Genomic DNA, 20,664 nt, shown 5'->3' on the forward strand with positions numbered 1-20,664 from the left:
TTGTAGGTGGCACCACTGTGTAGAGCCACATCTCAGACAATGAAGAGGTGGAGTATAGGAAGGGGATAGAGAACCCGGTAATACGGGGTCTTGGCAATAACCTTGTAATCTACTCTTGGTTCTGTTCCTGTTCCCCCAACTCTTCTGTTACTACCACAAACAAAGTTCAAAGCAAATTTATTATCAAATTAGGTATATGACACCATACACTACCTCAAGATTCCTTTTCTTCCAGGCAGTCACAAAAAAAAAATACAACAGAATCAATGAAAAACTAAAGAAAAACGAAGAGCAAAAGAATACAAACTGTGCAAATTTTTCAAAGGTAAATAAATAGTACTGAGAACATGAGTTGTGTAGTTCTTGACGGTAAGTCCAACTCTGAATCAGTTCAGAGTTATGGTGAGTGAAGTTTTCCACGATTAAACAGGAGTCTGATGGTTACAAGACCATAAAACAAGACATAGGAGCAAATTAGGCCATTTGGCCCATCAAGTCTGCTCCTCTATTTCATCATAGCCTCATTTTCCCTCTCAGCCCCAATCTCCCTCTTTCTCCCCATATCACTTCATGCACTGACTAACCAAGAATCTGTCAACCTCTGCCTTAAATATACCCCGTGACTTTGCCTCCACAGCCGTCAGTGGCAAAAAATTCCACTTTCTGGTAAAGAAAGTCCTTCTCATCTCTGTAATAAATCAACATCCCACTATTGAAACTGTGCCCTCTGGTCTTAGAATCCTTCACTATAGGAAACATCCTCTCCACATGCCCCCTATCAAGGCCTATCAACATTTGATGGTTATAGAGCAATAACTGTTCCTGCCGTGGGACCTAAGGCTCCTATACCTCCAGCAGCAAGAAGCACTAACTAGATGGCTGGGGTCCTTGATGAAGGATGCTGCTTTCTTGTGGTAGCACAAACTGTAGATGTGCTTAATAATGAGGAGGGCTTTGCCTATGAAGGACTGAGCTGTATCCACTACTTTTTGCAGATTAATCTGTTTTTTTGGGCATTGTGATTTCCAAACCAGGTCGTGATGCAACCAGTCAGGATACTCTGCCCTGTGAACTTACTGTGAACTTACACAGAGTTGCTTTGATGTTTGAACTTTGAACCACGACCACCCCTAAAACACTCAAAGACTGGTGCTCCCAGGGTCAGGTCAGGGTAAGGCCGCTTGCTGCCCCACCATACTGAACAGCCGGGTCACAGTCCGTGACCCACCAGTATAGTCTTTACTGCATCAATTTACAAACAGGGCTCATTTCAAGATTGCTTTGAATTAAACAGCATTGCACAGTCCATTAATCTGATTACAGTGCAGCAGTAGAGATGCATCAATCTCAATGTAAATAGTTTCCAGTTAATTGGTGCCTTGCTACAGGTCATAACAAAAACACGAACATCACAACAGAAACAGACTGTTTGACCCCTCTATGGAGTATTTCCTTTACTGGACAGAAGGTGACCCACCTGTTGTCAACAAAGTACAGGGTCATGCACTTTAAGAATCAAAGGCATAGGCCATTTTCTTAACAGGCAGCAATTACAAAATCCGAGGTGCAAAGGGACTTGGTGCCTAAAGGTTAACTTGCAGGTTGAGTCGGTAGTAAGGAAGGCAAATGCAAGGTCAGTATTAATTTTGAGAGGACCAGAATATAAGAGCAAGGACGTAATGCTGAGGTTTTAGAAGGCATTAGTCAGACTGCACTTGGTACTGAGAGTAGTTTTGGGCTCCTTATCTAAGAAAAGTTGTGTTTGGTATTGGTACGGGTTCAGAGGAGGTTCATGGAAATGACCCCGGGAATGAAAGGGTTAATACATGAGGAGCGCTCGATGGCGCTGGACTGTACTCGCTGGGCCTAAGAAGAATGATGGGGAATCTCATTGAAACCTACTGAATATCAAAACGCCTAAATATTTCCAATAGTGGGGGAGTCTAGGATGAGAAGGCACAGCCTTAGATTATAAGGAGATCCCTTTAACAGAGATAAGGAGGAATTTCTTTAGCCAGAGGGTAGTGAATCTGTGGAATTCATTGTCACAGATGGCTGTGGAGGCCAAGTCATCGGACATACTTAATGTGGAGGCTGACAGGCTCTTGATCAAAGGTTACGGGGAAAAGGCAGGAGAATCAGCCATGATGGTGGAGCAGACTTGATGGGTCAAATGGTCTAATTCTTATATACATTTTCTCTGACCTAAGCTTCCCTACAGTCATGGAAATCAAGCTAGGAGGAGCCCTGCTACAGCAGTTTGAAACTGGGTGGAAATTAGATGCAGGTCTCAGGGAATGGTGGAACAGGCTCCAGGGTTGGGAAGGTCTCTGAAAGAATGAAGGAGATACAGCCTAGCATGAAGCAGCTCAGAGAACTCATGGCATTGAAGCAATGGATAGAGCAGATCCCTTAGAACACGTTGTTATTGCAGCACAGTCAATGCCTGAGCGAACACCGTCAACAGCATTCAGTTAGATGGGCAAGCAAAAAGCCTACCCAAACTCAATCACTTTGCCTCACCACTCAAATGCAGAACCCATATGCCAAAAGGCACCATGCTAGTCAGCAGATGAGGGATCTCATTGAAACCTATCGAATACTGAAAGGTCTAGATAGAGTGGACATGCAGACGATGCAGACTGTATTGGGGGAGCCTAGGACCAGAGGGCACAGCCTCATAATAGAAGGACGTCCCTTTAGAACTGAGATGAGGAGCCAGAGGGTAGTGAAAATAATTGGGAAAACGTGTAGCTTGGGCGGTTGATGGTCCTGTTGAGCTGCTCTCCGATCTTGAGGATTTACTTGTTCCATCACGATACGAGGAGAACTCATCAGTGCACTGTGAATTGTGGTTTGTCCTCAGAATGCTTGGCCTTTCTATACTTACCAATCAGCTGACTGGTTGTTATTTTGGAAACTCAACTGTGACATGGGAAAGAAACCTCGTCACTGATTGGTTTTATGGCAAACGTGCATGTGGACTGGAACTTTGTAGAACTCTGTGCAAGAGTAATCCAAGTAAACAGAAACAAAGAAAACAAAGGATACCCCATTACAACTACTTTCTCTGGGATTTCACCCCTCTAGGAATTCTACACTTAAGATTCGAGGGAGAAGTCAAGGCTTTGATCAGGAGAAAGGAGGCAAGTGTCAAGGATAAGCAAATCTCTCGGAGTATCAGATATTTCCTCAGAACTACTCGGGATTTTTTTTTTAAAGGTTCTTAGGGATAGCTCTGGGAACAGAGGGGAGTTGGAGTTAGGTTAGAGTTCAGGGACAGGAATGAGACAGGAGTTATGTTGAGGGCTGTAAATAAAGAGCTCTAATCCAGGTCAAAGTGCAGTCCGCGATCCTCCCAGCGCATCCTTGGGTGTGTAGGTTGTTAACGCAAATGACACATTCCACTGCATGTTTCGATTCAGCATAGTTTGAATAAATTAACCACACCTTAATACTGAAGCAGACCTCAAAAAGATCAAGGAATTACAATACCAAAGGAGGATCTTTGGCCCAATGTCGGATTTTTTAAAAATTATCTATTCAGAGTACAAGGCAAGTCCAAGTCACCCATCCTCTCTATCACAGCACGCCATAGCCGTAGTACATTACATCTACATTGCAAACACTTGCCCGGGGTACAGGGCCATAGAAATTTTCTGAGCAGAACTTTCTTTCCCCCCCAGCAAGAAGAAATATGGTAAAGCACTGTAAGGCCCTTTGGCCCATGATGTTGTGCTGACCTTTTAACCTACTCTTAAGCTCAATCTAACCCTTCCTTCCAGCAAGCCTTCCATTTTTCTATCATCCATGTGCATATCTGAGAGCTTCTTAAATGTCTCTAATGTATCTGCCTCTACCACAACCACTGGCAGGGCATTCCACAGACCCACCACTCTGTATAAAAACTTAGTCTGACATCCCCCCCATACCTTCCTCCAGTCATCTTTGAACTACGAACCCTCGTTTTAGCCATTTTTAATGCAGACATTCCCTTGGTCACATCATGGTGTCAAGAATTGTCTGTAATCCTAAGTTTTTGACAGTCAAAAATACTGCCAGCTGAGATCACAGGTTATACTGGAAGAGTAATTACCTAGTTCAAATTAGTTAGTATTGATCCGAAATGTGCAGGACCACAGAAGGTCCGACGAGGGAGTATGTCGCCGTTCCTTCATCATTCCTGAGTCCCAGTCTCTGAGTTGTGGGCATGTCCATAAACCATAATTAGGCCAATTGGCCCATCGAGTGTGCTTTGCCATTCCATCATGGCTGATCCATTTCCATCTCCTGCCTTCCTCCTCATATCCCTTCAACTCTGACTAATCAAGAGTCTATCAACCTCTGCCTTAAATATGCCCCATGACTTGGCCTCCACAGCCACCCGTGGCAATGGATTACATAGATCCACCACTCCCTGGCTAAAGAAATTTCCCCCTCATCTCCGTCTAAAAGGACGTTCCTCTATCCTGAGGCTGTGGTCTTAAACTCACCCACCATAGGAAACACCCTCTCCACATCCACTCTGTTAAGACCTTTCAACATTCTTTTGGTTTCAATGAGATCCCCCCTTATTCTTCTGAATTCCACTGAGTAGAGATCCAGAGTCATCAAACGTTCCTCATATGCCAGGCCTTCAATCCCGGAATAACTTGATCACGTTGGTGCCAGCAGAGTGACAACACCCGTGGGTTTTCCCCAGCATAATCCTCCTGACTTGATTCGACAAAAACGATGCATTTCACTATGTTTCCTTGCACGTGTGACAAATACAGCTAATCTTTTTTTTATTATCTTCTTTCTTTGGCAATGAACAGACGAACAAATTGTTCAATCCATTACTGATAACGACGACACATTTCACGTGAAATATTCCCCTCCAACCAAAAATAATGCAGACTGTCACGACTGAAAGCATCTTTAATTGTATATGTAAAACATAAAAAAGAGAAGGTTATTGAGTTCTACAGGTTTATTCCTATTTTTATTGAGACTGGGAAGATTTCCAACAATTAAAAAGAACCACATAATTCTTCCTGATTGCATTATATGAGCCAAAATTCTAATCTCATACAGCAGTATGGGATGGTGACATTGAAGGAGCGTCAGTAGCTTCACCAAACTTTGATACAGCACCATTACCCAGGCAGCAAGAAGGCAGTTGATCTAATTACACCAGCAAATCCAAGGAGAGATGGAATAAGCTGGGGTGAGGGGTGAGGTGCTGTGAATACAAATATCTTAAATACGTAAATCCGAATCGGGGTTCTCATTGCTGACATCTGTCATGAAATTTGTTCTTCAGGTTCCTGCACCTGCTCTCTGACAGTAGCAATTAGAAGAGGGCATGTCCTAGGAAGTGAGATGGATGCCATCTTTTGAGGCATTGCCTTCTGAAGAGTCCCTGATGATCGGGAGTTTAGTGCCTATGAGTCTACAACCCTCTGTAGCCTTTTCTGATCCAGTGCAGTAGAGCCTCATACCAGACAGGAATGCAGTCAGAATACTGTCAACAGAACCTCCGTAGAAATTTACCAGTCTTTGATGGCATACCAAATCTCCTCAAACTCTTAATGAAATATAGCCACTGGTGTGCCTTCTTTGTAATTTTGGGCCCAGGGTAAATCTTCAGAGATGCTGACACTCAGAAGTTTGAAACTGCTCACTCTTCCCATTCTGGGTAGCTGCCAACCTGCTGGTATGAACATTGATATCTCCAACCGGTTCATTTCTCCTCTCTTCCCCATCTTTCTTTTCCCAATCCTCATTCTTCTCCTCACCTCCCCTTTCTCTCATGGTCCACTCTCCTGTCCTATCAGATTTCTTCCTCTTCAGCATATCACTTCCCAGCTTTTCAGTTCATCCCACACCCAACCACCTCCCCCCCTCACCTGGTCTCACCTACTTCCCTTCCCCCATCTTCTTATTCTAGCTTCTTCCCATTCCCATCCCTGTCCTGATGAAGGGTCCTGGCCTGAAACATCGACTGTTTATTCCTCTCCATAGATGCTGCCAGACCTGCTGAATTTCTCCAGGTGTGTGCGTGAGGGAGGCACCCTGTCCACTGCTTTTGCAGTTATCCCCCTCAGCACGGGGCATAAGTCAGGAAACAGACAGGATGAAGCACCCTAACAATGGTAAATAGCTGAAACCTGGCTAATGACTGTGGCAAACCACAATATGACATGCAATACGAAATCAGAACAACATCTTACGCCGAAGGTTTTAAAAAATACCGGAAAGCAATTCAATCTTCTGAGACGATCAGCAAAGTTAAATAATGACCTTTTTATGTTTAAATATGAGTCAATATTCATCTGTTTTGATATATTATTCAAAAATACTCTTGAATCCAGTGACAAAAACTACTTTACATTCACCCCAGGAGAAGCAATATTGAATCAAACCTGAAACTCAATCCCATTCATCAGGCTCCTCTCATTATTAACACAATAGTCGCACACTTCTGCCTGCTTGAGTAAGCCAAGAGGAAAAAAGATCCTCTCAAATAAACACAATGAAAATGCAGAGTGTGACAGAAAGATGAACGAGCGAACAAAACGCCTTTAAAAGGAAGCTCCCTGTTGCCATCCTAATAAATCAGGGTGTGGTGGGAAAAGAATCCAACAGATACTTGTCACTACACCGCACCGCAATTTCCAGCAGCGGAAATCAAAGACTGGATCTGGACCCCCAAATCTTACCTGACCTTGTGCAATTTAATGTAGAAATCCACAAGGTGTATTAAACGGGTTTCATCAATAAACATACTGACACTTGTACAGGCAAGCCATAAAACATTCCAGCAGGTCAATGGACAATTTAACAAAAAAAGAGAAAACTGCTCACAACAATTCCAATTTTACAATTCACATTTCAGATGATTTGAAAATGATCCTGGCTCCATGCATTCTGAAAACACCATACTCACAATAGCTCACTGATGTCACTCCATCTACCATTCTTAAAGATTTGATTAAAAATTATAAAGAGCCCATAATCCCCTTTGCCCGAGGGAGGCATCTGAATTTAAACAGCGTTGTTTAAGAAGAGAGCCCTGCTGCAGTTATTGAAAAATCAGGGCTGGGTACTGCAGTTGCTTCAGCAGCTCCAGCATCAGGCTTGTTGCTCATCTCGAACCCACCCCAAACATTTTTCTTCCAAACGGTGCTTCTGTTGGGAGTGAGGGGTATTGAGTCAAAGCATTCTACACATCATTCTCCTTATTTCTCTCTCTTCTCCTCCCCCCCCCCCCCAAATCCCTGGCACTGTAACAACATTAAATCATTTAGAAATACCCACCTGGGGCTTTCGTTCAGAGTACCTGGAGCAGACTGAACTGCAAAACAGCGTCAGATTCACTGTCCTGATGCATCAAGATTCCCACCCTGTCCAACCTCCAGCCCCTTATGGTAATTATTTCCAGACCTGATATCTCATTTCCTACTGAGAGCAGACGCAACACACGCACACTCCAGGTTTGGGTCCACATGTGGAGAGGGAGGAGGGAGTGAGACAGTTGCAGTGATGGGGTGGAGCTGGGGTGAACAGTATGCTTTAAAATAAAGTGCAGTTCATTATTACCCAGGTCTGAGAATCTGCTATTGAAATATTGAGGAGGATTATAGATATGAGGAGGGAAAATAAAATATAAGGCTGTAGTGCCTCGGGATGTATACACTCTTCTTCCTCAACATTCTCTCGCTCCCCACACATACAATTATATACAATTCAGAAAAGCAGATTTATAGATATGACTAAAAGATATACAAGTAGCTGCAGATTTATCAATGCAGGGCTATTTGATCTAGCCATGGTTACAGATTTATAGATATACTGAGACCAACAGATATCAGCATATAGAGGGTACTGATTTATAAAAATATTAAAATGAGATAGAGCACAGTTTTATAGATATGATTAGTAGTTACAGATTTATAGATTTGAGACTTCTGTGACAGAGGCTGCTGATAGAAAACTGCAAATATAGACACAGAAAGACTATAGATTTATAGATTAAAATGGATGATATGAGAATATGTACAACAAAATGTATAGGGGCAGCATATTGATGCATACATAAACAGATGCATATTTAACTTTAGATAGTGTAGATATATGAATAGATTAAAAAGGTCATGTATTTATAAATTATAAGGCTAGATACTGTAGATATCTGGAGAATATATGATACAAGACTGACTGATACAGATATATGAACAGACATAGGGGCGGTATATTTATGAATTATACTTTAGGTACATGGAGAATACAAGCTAATAGACATTTTAAAACAAGATCCCCTTTGGCACAATGAAGCACACTCCGATATTCCCCCCTCCCCGTGGAACCTGCCTTCCAGCAGTACGAAGGTCCCGGGCCGCCCGAGAGGGGGGACGAGGGCGGGGCCTTGCGGGCCTTACCTGCGGCCAGGTGAGCGGTGCTGATGCTGGCGGTGATGCGGCTCTCCTGCCGGGTGCCGAACTCACTCCCTCCCTCCGGCCGGCACCGCAACGCTCACAGGTTCTTTCCCTCTCCCTCCTCCTCCTCCTCCTCCTCCCCACTCCGCCGCGCGCGCACTCGCCACCCCTCCCTGCCCCGCCCTTCCAGAACGCGCGCGCGCGCGCCGCCGCCCCTCCAGAACGCGCACGGGTCACACCCCCCCCCGGCACCCTTCCGAAACGCGCGTACGCTCTTCACTGAAACCTAGCGGTATTCCGCAACAGCAATTCTCCGTTTTTCCTCAAGCATCATTTTCAGGCACCTTCTCCTGAGGTGATGGTTGTGAGGATGATTTTATTTTTAAGCGCATTTTTTATTTCACTTCACGTTTTATTTTGCTTCTGTGAAACTGAGTTAAGGGATGGTGGTGATGGTGGGGGGGGGGTTGAGAGTAATGCCAGACGGCACTGCGCAAGCGCGTCAGCCTGCTTGCCGGTCTGTGTCGGCACTGCGCAGGCCCATCGGCGTTATCGGACGGCAGCTCCCTAGCGACCTCTCGCCGGCTCTGCGGGTGCCGGGTCAGACGGCACCGCGCAAGCGCACATCGTCCCGCTGCCCCGGGCGAGCTGAGCACGCGACATCTGCAGGCGGCCGGCTGGTGGGTTTCCCGCCAAATGAGGGGCGTCGCCTGCACTGAGGAACCCTATCGTTATCTCCATTTTACAATCTTATTTAAAAGGTAAAACTGAATGCACTAGTTTATTTAAGTGTTTTTAATATTTGACACATTCAGCGTTGCACAAGTACCCATTTCTGAAATTCTCCAGAGTTGAAAAAGGATTAGTGCTTTCCCAGAGAATATGACGAATAAACTCTTCTCGGGCTTCAAGTCGGGTACAGGTACGATTATAAACAACGTTTCGATGACAAACTCTGCCACCTTCTTCAGGGATGATGCCTGGGTAAGTCTAGTCTGGTGGTATTTATACCCCCATTGTCCATCCCTCCTGATTGATTAGTCCTCATTCGGTCAGATCCCACTCTCCCACCTTGTTCACAATTGAATTCCAGTTCTCATTTTGGAGTGAGATCTTCGTCTTTGTTAAAATTCTTTTCCTCTAGTTTTATTTCAATTAACTCCTTAACAAAGCCATTGGCATGGCAAGTTGTTTTATGCCGCTGAGGTCAATCCTATGAGGGCATTGCGAACGGAAAACCCTGGTTGAGGGAAAAACCAGGAAACCAAACAGCAAGGAGGAACCCACCACTACTGCCTGCCTTCCCTATATTTACACAGTTTCTGGAAGGATCACCAGGATCCTGAAGAAATACGGGATTAATACCATCCACAAATCTGTAAGGAAGCTCAAGTCACAGCATATGCTGGTCCAAGATGACCTGGGACTTGGGTCGGCTGGCATTTACAGGATTCCCTGTGAATGCGGAGCAGCATATATCGACCAGACTCAGGAGATGTATCTGTTTGGGTTACCAGGAGAAATTAACAGAACATTGCATTTGCGATGGCTATAAGATTGATTTCAACCCCACAAGGTTACTGTGCTGCGCCAGTGGCTTTTGGGACTGACTGGTAATGGAAGCCATTTAAAATATAACTAGGAAAAGAAAAGAATTTTAACAAAGACGGAGGTTTCGCTCTAAGTAAGAACTGGAATTCCATTGTAAGCAAGGCGGGAGAGCAGATGAGGACAAACCAATCAGGAGGGATGAATGATTTGGGTATAAATACCACAGACTAGACGTCCCTAGACATTATCCCTGAAGAAGATGGCATAATTTGTCATCGAAATGCCAGTTATAATCAATAACTATACCTGGCTCAAAGCCCAAGAAGAGTTTATTCATTCTCCAGAGTTGATCAAAGTTTAAAGTAAATTTATTATCGAAGTACATACATATCATCATATACAACCCTGAGATATATTTTCTTGCGAGTATACTCAATAAATCCAAGAAACACAATAGATTCAGTGAAAATTGCACACAGAGCAAAACGGACGAATAACATGCAAAAGACTATAAACCATGCAAATATATTTCAATGTCAAGGTGAGTGAAGTTTTCCCCTTTTTTTCACAGGACCCTGATGGTTAAGGAGTAATAACTGTTCCTGTACTTTCTTCCTGATGGCAGCAGCGGGACGAGAGCGTAGACTGGGTAGTGGGAGCCCCTGATGTTGGATGTTGCCTTCCTGTGCTCAGTGGTGGGAAGGTCTTTTACTGGGCTGTATCCATCACTTCTTGTCTTTAACATTCAAGGGCATTTGTGTTTCCATTACAGGCCATGATGCAGCCAGTCAATGTACTCGCCACTACACACCTATAGAAGTTTGTCAAAGTTTCAGATGACATGCTCAGTCTTTGCAAGCTTCTGAGAAAGTAGCGGCTCTGCTGTGCTTTCTTTGTAATGGACTCAGGACAGGTCCTCCATAATGATAAGGCTGAGGAATTAAAATTTGCTGGCCCTTACTGCCACTGACCTCCCCCCGACCCCCCATGAGGGGTTGCTCTTGGACTGCCGGTTTCCTCCTCCTGTAGTCACTGAGGAATGATAGGTAGATTAGATCAATAGATTCTATAGTTAGTAGAGTCAATAATCATCTCCTTGGTCTTGCAGACACTGAATAAGAGGTTGTTGTTGTGGCATCACTCAGCCAGATTGTCAATCTCCATCCTATATGCTGATTCATCATCACCATTGATTTGGCCAACAACAGTGGTGTCGTCAGCAAACTTCAATATGGCATTGGAACTGCGCTGTGACAACAGCAGACTTAGTCATGAAGACTTTGACAAGATCACAAAGATAGAAGGCTATTAATTTTCTCACCCTGCCCTTTGCCAGTACCTTCATCCCAGTCAGGGATGCTGATTTTGGAATTTACAAGATTTGTCAGGCAATAGAGATGAGAAAGTATTGGTGCTGAGTCAGTCTGAGCAGGAGGGGCAAGTGGTGACAAATAGGCTCAGCATGGCTCCTTATCTAGACAAATGTCTAGACCTAGAGTTCCCAATCTTTTTTTATGCCATGGAGCCTTATCATTAACTGAGGGGTCCATGGACCCCAAGATTGGAACCCATGGTCTAAACAATAATTTGGCTCCGTGTGCCATCATTCAAAGGCTCTATCAATGTTTAAATGTAGCCAAATTATGATCAGCAATTGGCAGCCTCCAAGGATTACACCAGAACACCAGCAGAGAAATGATCAAATCAAGACATCTCAGCATCTAACAATCTACCACAGCACTGGTATGGACGTTTATCTGCTAGTAGATGGACAGGGATCCTGACCCTTCTCTCCAGTTGAGAGATCCAGCTAGAACAAGATGGCTTTGGATCTGACCAGACCAAAAGTGTCCGTTCAGAATGAGAGAGCATGGTCATAGTTAAAAAGTTGTACAGAACAAACATAAGCCTTCACCCAACAGGTGGATGTCACACTTACTGCCAATCTGCATAAAGACTGTATTCATCTGTGCTTCATGCCTCTTAAACAAAAAAAAGTGCTTATACTTGCCACAAGCAAACTCTATATTTATTTAGATACAGCGCGGAACAGGCCCTTGTAGCTCTTCGAGCCACAATGCCCAGCAATTCCTCAATTTAATCCTAGCCTAATCATGGCACAATTTACAATGTCCAATTAACCTACCAACTGGTACATCTTTGAACTGTAGGAGGAAACCAGAGCACCTGGAGGAAACCCACACAATCACGCAGAGAACAAACTCAAAACAGGCACCTGCAGCGAGAACTGAACTGAGGTCTGTACCGTAAAGCATTTTGCTAACCACTATGCTACCATGCCACCCAATACCTCCCATTAGACCTGTAACTCTCTTAAATGTAAATAAAATAGAAAATTTTGGTAAGAATCAGTAGGCATTTGGGGAAAGAGAAGTTAATAGTTCAGGTTGAAGGCCTCCAGTAGAATCTTCATAAATTTTCAGCTGTCATAGATGTCTGACTAACACAAAATAAAATGGATCATACCTCAACTGAGCAACGTGCTTTACTGATATTAATACTTGTGTACAATGCCCCTTCGGTTGATATCTTCTGGATAGATTATATGCCATGAACCATGTATTTCACTTATTTTATGTCTTTTACATTTGTTTTTCATCTTGAATGATTCTGGAACCGTTGGTGCCTATGAGTTGCAGGTTGAAGATCATTCGGGTGTTTCAGTGCTCAGTATTCTCTGAGAGGATTCCAGGAGACAAAGGCAGCAAGTGCAAACTTCATGGCAAAAATAGTGCAGGACGGGGTCCACTCCATTGGTTGATTAAAGCTTCCATTGTTCGCCTATTGAAGCGATGTGGGAGACTGAAACATCAAGACGAAAGCAGAAGGTGAGCACCAGCTACCTGCCTTTTTATCGTCCGTGGAATTGCTCTGCTGCTGGAGTGGGGAGACTTCCTTTTGATTACTGGTGGGGTCGCTCTGCTGCCCAAAGAATGTTACGCAGATTTTCTGTGTATCTATCAATCTTATAGTTTTGTATCTTCTGTGTTTTTGCTCAATCTTTCTTGTTTTTTTTGTGCATGAGGAGCAGGGTTTTGGGTGTTGATGATTGTGTTGCCATTCTTTTCTTTTTTTGGTTTTGTGACTATCTGGAAAAGAAGAATTTCAGAGCTGTATACTTTGATAATAAATCAACCTTTGAAAACTTTGAAGCAGAGGAAGATCTTAAAGATTAATGTTGTTTGTACGTCAAGACATACGGTGAAATGCATAATTTGCGTCAACGGCTAACATGGTCCAAGAATTGTGCTGGAGGAAGGCCGTATCATGCTTCCAGCACTATGCCCACAACTTATTAACCCTGACCCATACATCTTTTGAATGTGGTAGGAAGCCTGGAAGAAACCCATGTGGTCACAGGAGAAACAGAGAGTGGAGGGAATTGAATCCTGATCAATGGTGCTACTATGCTGCCCTGTTCTGGGGCAGATCGGAGATCTTGATCTTGATCACCCAACATCCCTCTCTTCAATCTATGAAGGATATCTTGTACATTGAAGGAGCCGAGCACCAATATCAACATCTGCCTGTGCTGAGAAAGTATCTCATGAGATGTGAGAGGCTGTCCACATTTATAGGGTCTTGCTGGGGTCAACGTGGTGAAATAAAGTCAGGTTGGCAGGGGATATCTGCCTTGTGGATATTAGGTGTGAAGCCCATTTGTCCATCTCTGCCTAAATGCAGATATCTTCTGCACACATGCGGTGACCTTGGTTCTGGAATGTCATTACCATAGGTTGACCAGTTTCACAATAGTTCTGAGTATTACCCTACTCCTGTGCACTATTTGCAAAGAAAAAAAAGACAATTGGAAAATGTATTAAGGTAACAACACAGCCACTTTCGACACTGGACTAAACTGAGATTGAGACCACTGTGGACCTGTTGATTATCATCACAGCTTAAAGCAGAGACCAATTCCTGTGGGCAGCTGAACATCCACAGTCCCTTCCGAATAATGGCATTATTGGAAGCAAGAATATGTAAAAAAAATTCCACCGAAGTATAAATTCAAAATAAGGAGAAATTCAGCAGACGCTGGAAATCCAAAGCAACACACGCATAATGCTGCAGGAACTCAGCGGGCCAGGCAGCATGAATGGAAAATAGTAAATAGTTGACATTTTGGGCTGAGACCCGACTTCAACACTGAAAAGAAAGGGGCAAGATGCCTGAATTAAAAGGTGGGGTGGAGGGAGGAGGCTAGCTAAAAGGTGATAGGTGAAGCCAGGTGGGTGGGAAAGGTTAAGGGCTGGAGAAGAAGGAATCTGATATGAAGGAAGAGTGGATAGTAGGAGAAAGGGAAGGAGAAGGGGATCCATGGAGAAGATGAGAAGAAGTAAAAGGTCAGAGTGGAGAATAGAGGAAGGTGGAGCAATTTTTGTTACTGGAGAGAGAAATCGATACTCATGCCATCAGGGTGGAGGGTACCCAGATGGAATATAAGGTGTTGCTCCTCCACCCTGAGGATGGCCTCATCTTTGCGAAGTACAACTTGTAAGACATTCCTGTTTCTACCATCAAGTGATTTAAAATTAGAACCTTTTTTGTAATGGTCCCAAGCATAATCACAATCATATGACATAGGAGGTTCCTTAAGGTTGTTATAGCTGGGGGTGATAATGGAGGCAAGCTCCCACTAAATATTAAATGCTTATTATGGCATGCACCTCAAGTAGCCTCTGACAACCAAGTCCAGCTCATGGCCTTAGATGCTAAACCCTGCAGAACCGTTTCTACTGACAGGAGAAGGGGCAAAGGTGAGTGACTTCTGCCTGAAACCCAGTCACCTCAGGCAGATGGGGCTCATCAACCATGGTTGGCAGCTCATCTAGGAGAAGGAGAACTCTGATCTCGAACCTCCTCTGTCTTGTGGCTCTACCCACTCATGGGGAAGGCTTCAGGAATAAACTCCAAGGAAAATTATGGAACTGAATTGACTTTATTTCTTGCATCCTTCTCATACATGAAGAGTAAAAATCTTAATGTTATGTCTCTGTCTAAATGTGCAATGTGTAATTATGGTAATTTATAATAAATAGAACAGTCAACGTAACAGATCAGCATGAGTTAATCAGTCTGATGGCCTGGTGGAAGAAGCTGTCCTGGAGGCTGTTGGTCCTGGCCTTTTCTGCTGTGGTACCGTTTCATGGATGATAGCAGCTAGAATAGATGATGGTTGGGGTGACTCAGGTCCCCAATGATCCTACGGGCCCTTTTTACACAGCTGTCCTTGTAAATGTCCTGAATCATGGGAAGTTCACAACTACAGTCACCAGTTCACAACTGTCCGCACCACTCTGCAGAGTCCTGCAATTAAGGGAGGTACAGTTCCCATACCAGTCAGTGATGCAGCCTGTCAGGATCATCTCAATTGTGCCCCTGTAGAAAGTTGTTAGGATTTGGGGGCCCATACCAAACTTACTCAACCATCTGAGGTGTAACCATATAACATATAACAATCACAGCACGGAAACAGGCCATCTTGGCCCTCCTAGTCCGTGCCGAACTCTTAATCTCACCTAGTCCCACCTACCCGCACTCAGCCTATAACCCTCCACTCTTTTCCTGTCCATATACCTATCCAATTTTACCTTAAATGACACAACTGAACTGGCCTCTACTACTTCTACAGGAAGCTCATTCCACACAGCTATCACTCTCTGAGTAAAGAAATACCCCCTCGTGTTTCCCTTAAACTTCTGCCCCCTAACTCTCAAATCATGTCCTCTCGTTTGAATCTCCCCTACTCTCAATGGAAACAGTCTATTCACGTCAACTCTATCTATCCCTCTCAAAATTTTAAATACCTCGATCAAATCCCCCCTCAACCTTCTACGCTCCAATGAATAGAGACCTAACTTGTTCAACCTTTCTCTGTAACTTAAGTGCTGAAACCCAGGTAACATCCTAGTAAATCGTCTCAGCACTCTCTTTAATTTATTGGTATCTTTCCTATAATTCGGTGACCAGAACTGCACACAATATTCTAAATTTGGCCTTACCAATGCCTTGTACAATTTTAACATTACATCCCAACTTCTGTACTCAATGCTCTGATTTATAAAGGCCAGCATTCCAAAACCCTTCTTCACCACCCTATCTACACGAGACTCCACATTCAGGGAACTATGCACTGTTATTCTTAGATCTCTCTGTTCCACTGCATTCCTCAATGCCCTACCATTTACCCTGTATGTTCTATTTGGATTATTCCTGCCAAAATGTAGAATCTCACACTTCTCAGCATTAAACTCCATCTGCCAACGTTCAGACCTTTCTTCTAACCGGCATAAATCTCCCTGCAAGCTTTGAAAACCCACCTCATTATCCACAACACCTCCTACCTTAGTATCATCAGCATACTTACTAATCCAATTTAAAACCCCATCATCCAGATCATTTATGTATATTACAAACAACATTGGGCCCAAATCAGATCCCTGAGGCACCCCGCTGGTCACCGGCCTCCATCCCGATAAACAATTATCCACCACTACTCTCTGGTATCTCCCATCTAGCCACTGTTGAATCCATTTTATTACTCCAGCATTAATACCTAACGACTGAACCTTCTTAACTAACCTTCCATGTGGAACTTTGTCAAAGGCTTTGCTGAAGTCCATATAGACTACATCCTCTGCCTTACCCTTGTCAACATTCCTCATAACTTCTTCAAAAAATTCAATAAGGTTTGTCAAACATGACCTTCCACGCACAAATCCATGCTGGCTACTCCTAATCAGATCCTGTCTATCCAGATAATTATTAATACTATCTCTAAGAATACTTTCCATTAATTTATCCACCACTGATGTCAAACTGACAGGTCTATAATTGCTAGGCTTACTTCTAGAACCCTTTTTAAACAATGGAACCACATGAGCAATACGCCAATCCTCCGGCACAATCCCTGTTTCTAATGACATCTTAAAGATCTCCATCAGAGCTCCTGCTATTTCTACACAAACTTCCCTCAAGGTCCTGGGGAATATCCTGTCAGGAGATTTATCCACTTTTAAATTTCTTAAAAGTGCCAGTACTTCCACCTCTTGTCCACTTCCTTAGTATCTTAGTAGTATCTCCTGGTATACCTCTTCTCTTCTCCCTCTGTCATAGGTTCCATAACTTCCTTACTTGTTTCCCACAACTTACACAATTCAATATCCTTCTCCTTAGTGAATACCGAAGAGAAGAAATGGTTCAAAATCTCTCCCATCTCCCTTGGCTCCACACATAGCTGACCACTCTGATTCTCTAAGGGCCCAATTTTATCCCTCACTATCCTCTTGCTTTTAATATAACTGTAGAAACCTTTCGGATTTACTTTCACCTTATTTGCCAAACCAACCTGGTATCTTCTTTTAGCTTTTCTAATCTCTTTCTTAAGATTCTTTTTACATTCTTTATATTCCTCAAGCAATTCCTTTGCTCCATGCTGCCTATATCTATTGTAGACATCCCTCTTTTTCTGAACCAAATTTCTAATATCCCCTGAAAACTATGGTGCTTTCAAACCTTTAACCTTTCCTTTCTACCTAACAGGAACATAAAGATTCTGTACCCTCATAATTTCACCCTTAAATGACCTCCATTTCTCTATTACATCCTTCCCATAAAACAACTTGACCCAATCCACTCTCTCTAAATCCCTTCGCATCTCCTAAAAGTTAGCCTTTCTCCAATCAAAAATCTCAACTCTAGGTCCTGTCCTGTCCTTCTCCATAATTATATTGAAGCTAATGCTATTGTGATCACTGGACCCGAAGTGCTCCCCAAAACATACATCCGTCAGCTGACCTATTGCATTCCCTAACAGGAGATCCAACACTGCCCCATCTCTAGTCGGTACTTCTATGTATTTTTGCAAAAAACTATCCTGCACACATTTCACAAACTCTAAATGAGCTTCCCAGTCTACGTGTGGAAAATTAAAATCTCCCACAATCACCACCTTGTGTTTACTACAAATATCTGCTATCTCCTTACACATTTGCTCTTCCAACTCACGCTCCCCATTAGGTGGCCTATAATACACTCCTATCAGTGTTACTACACCCTTCCCATTCCTCAATTCCATCCAAATAGCCTCCCTAGAGGAGCTCTCTAATCTATCCTTCCAAAGCACCGCCATAAGATTTTCTCGGACAAGCAATGCAACACCTCCTCCTCTGGCCCCTCCTACTCTATCACACCTGAAGCAACTAAATCCAGGAATATTTAGTTGCCAATCACACCCTTCCTGCAACCATGTTTCACTAATAGCTCAAACATCATAATTCCAGGTATCAATCCACGCTTTAAGCTCATCCACCTTTCTTACAATGCTCCTAGCATTAAAATAGATACATTTAAGATACTCTCCACCCCCTCCTCTCTTTTCATCCCTAACAATGCATTCAAATTTATTATCCTTTTCTTTCTTCTCCCCTACATCTTCGGGCTGAGCACATCCCTTCTCCATCACCTGCCTTTCCTCCCTCACACACTGTCTATTTACTTGCTCTGCTGGTGAACTAACCTCCTCTCCCATGGTTTCCTCAAATTGATTCCCGCCCCCCCCCCCCCCATCTTACTAGTTTAAAGTCTGCCCTGTAGCCCTCGCAAACCTCCCCATGAGGATATTGGTCCCCCCAGGATTCAAGTGTAACCCGTCCTTCTTGAACAGGTCACGCCTGCCCCAGAAGAGGTCCCAATGATCCAGAAACTTGAATCCCTGCCCCCTGCTCCAATCCCACAGCCACGCATTCATCCTCCACCTAATTCTATTCCTACTCTCACTGTCGCGTGGCACAGGCAGTAATCCCGAGATTACTACCTTTGCGGTCCTTCTTCTTAACTGCCTTCCTAACTCCCTATACTCTCGTTTCAGGACCTCTTCCCCTTTCCTACCTATGTCATTGGTACCTACATGTACCACAACCTCTGGCTCCTCACCCTCCCACTTAAGGATATCTTGGACGCGAGCAGAAACGTCCCGAACCCTGGCACCAGGGAGGCAAATTACCATCCGGGACTCCCGATCACCTCCACAGAACTGCCTGTCTGAACCCCTGACTATCGAGTCCCCTATTACTATGGTCCTCTTTCTTCTATCCCTACCCTTCTGAGCTACAGGGCCGTCCTCTGTGCCTTTCTCACCACACAGCTGGTTTGTGCAGTCCATGTGAGGTCCTCGGTGATGTGGATGCCAGGGAACTTAAAGCTGTTTGCCCTCTCAACCCCAGACTTATTGATGTCAATAGGGGTTAGCCCGTCTCCATTCCTCTTGTAATCCACAACCAGCTCCTTTGGTTTTGCCACATTGAGGGAGAGGTTGTCTTCTTGACTCTACTGCATCAGAGAGATGACTTTTTCCCTGTAGGCCACAATGTTATTGTTTGAAATTAGGACAATCAATGTAGTGTTGTTGGCAAATTTAATTAGCAGAATAAAACTGTGGGTGGCAACACAGACATGAGTATACAGGGAGTAAAGGAGGGGACAGTACACAGCCCTGAGGGGTTCCTGTTTTGAGAGGTAGAGGGGTGGAGGTGAGGGAACCCACTCTTCCCACTTGCCAGTGATCTGACAGGAAGTCCAGGATCCAACTGCACAAGGCAGGTAGGGAGATGGAGTACCCAAGGCAAACCTACATTGAGTTCAACTCCTATGATGTTGCTGGTGCCAACCCTTATTGGTCCCTGCTGTTCCTTTGGATTAATCAGCTGTGTGGAGAGGGGGAGCCTGCTGTATGGGCAACAGCTTGCTCTCTATATTGTACTGCCATGGCTTGCATTCACAGCTGGGACGCCACATTCAAAGTCGGCCCCAACCATCTGAGGGTCTCAAAAATATAGGAGCAGAATTAGGCCATTTGGTCCACCGATTCCATCATGGCTGATTTATTTTCCCTCTCAACCCCATTCTCCTGTCTTCTCTCTGTAACCTTAGATGACTAGACTAATAAAGAAGAACCTATTAACCTCCATTTTAAATATACTAAATGACTTGGCCTCTGCAGCTGTCTGTGGCAATGGATTCCACAAATTCACCACCCTCTGGCTAAAGCAATTGCTCCACATCTCTGTTCTACAGGGATGTTTTTGTCCTTTGGTCCTAGACTATAGGAAATATTCTCTCCACATCCACCCTATCCAGGCCTTTCAATATTTAGTAGGTTTCAATGAGATTCCCTCTTCGTTCTTCTAAACTCCCAACAAGTACAATCCTAGAGTCATCAAACACTTGTCATATGTTAATCTTTTAATTCCCAGGATGGTTCTCATGAATCTCCTTTGGACCATCTCCAATGCCAGTACATCCATCTTTAGAAATTATTGCTGACATATATTGTGAAATTTGTTGTTTTCGGGCAGTAGTACAGTGCAATGTATTTTTAAAATTACTATAAATTACAGTAAGAAGTATTAGGAAAATGAAGAAATTGTGCAAAATAGTAAATTCATGAATCGTTCATAAATCTTTGCTGGAGGGAAAGAAGCTTTTCCTAAAATGTTATGTGTGGATCTTCAAGCTCCTGTACCTCCTCCCTGATGGTAATGAGACGAGGGCATGTCCTGGATGGTGATGGATGCTACCATCTTGAGACACAGCCTTTTGAAGATGTCCTTGACGGTGGGAGGTTAGTGCCCGTGATGGAACTGGCTGAGTTTGCAACCCTCTTCAGCTT

The 20,664-nt window shown here is 43.8% G+C and overlaps 1 protein-coding gene across 1 annotated transcript in view; it reads right to left on the reverse strand.

Moving 5' to 3' along the window:
• The window catches only part of LOC132380724 (neural cell adhesion molecule L1-like), a 354,989-nt gene extending 346,429 nt beyond the window's left edge, over positions 1-8,560 (reverse strand). The window contains exon 1 of the mRNA XM_059949714.1: positions 8,424-8,560. The gene's annotated coding sequence lies outside the window, so the exon portion shown is untranslated. The remainder of the gene's footprint in view (positions 1-8,423) is intronic.
• Between the last annotated feature and the right edge of the window lie 12,104 nt (positions 8,561-20,664).

Source organism: Hypanus sabinus, chromosome 24, assembly GCF_030144855.1.
Source record: "Hypanus sabinus isolate sHypSab1 chromosome 24, sHypSab1.hap1, whole genome shotgun sequence".
NCBI lineage: Eukaryota > Metazoa > Chordata > Chondrichthyes > Myliobatiformes > Dasyatidae > Hypanus > Hypanus sabinus.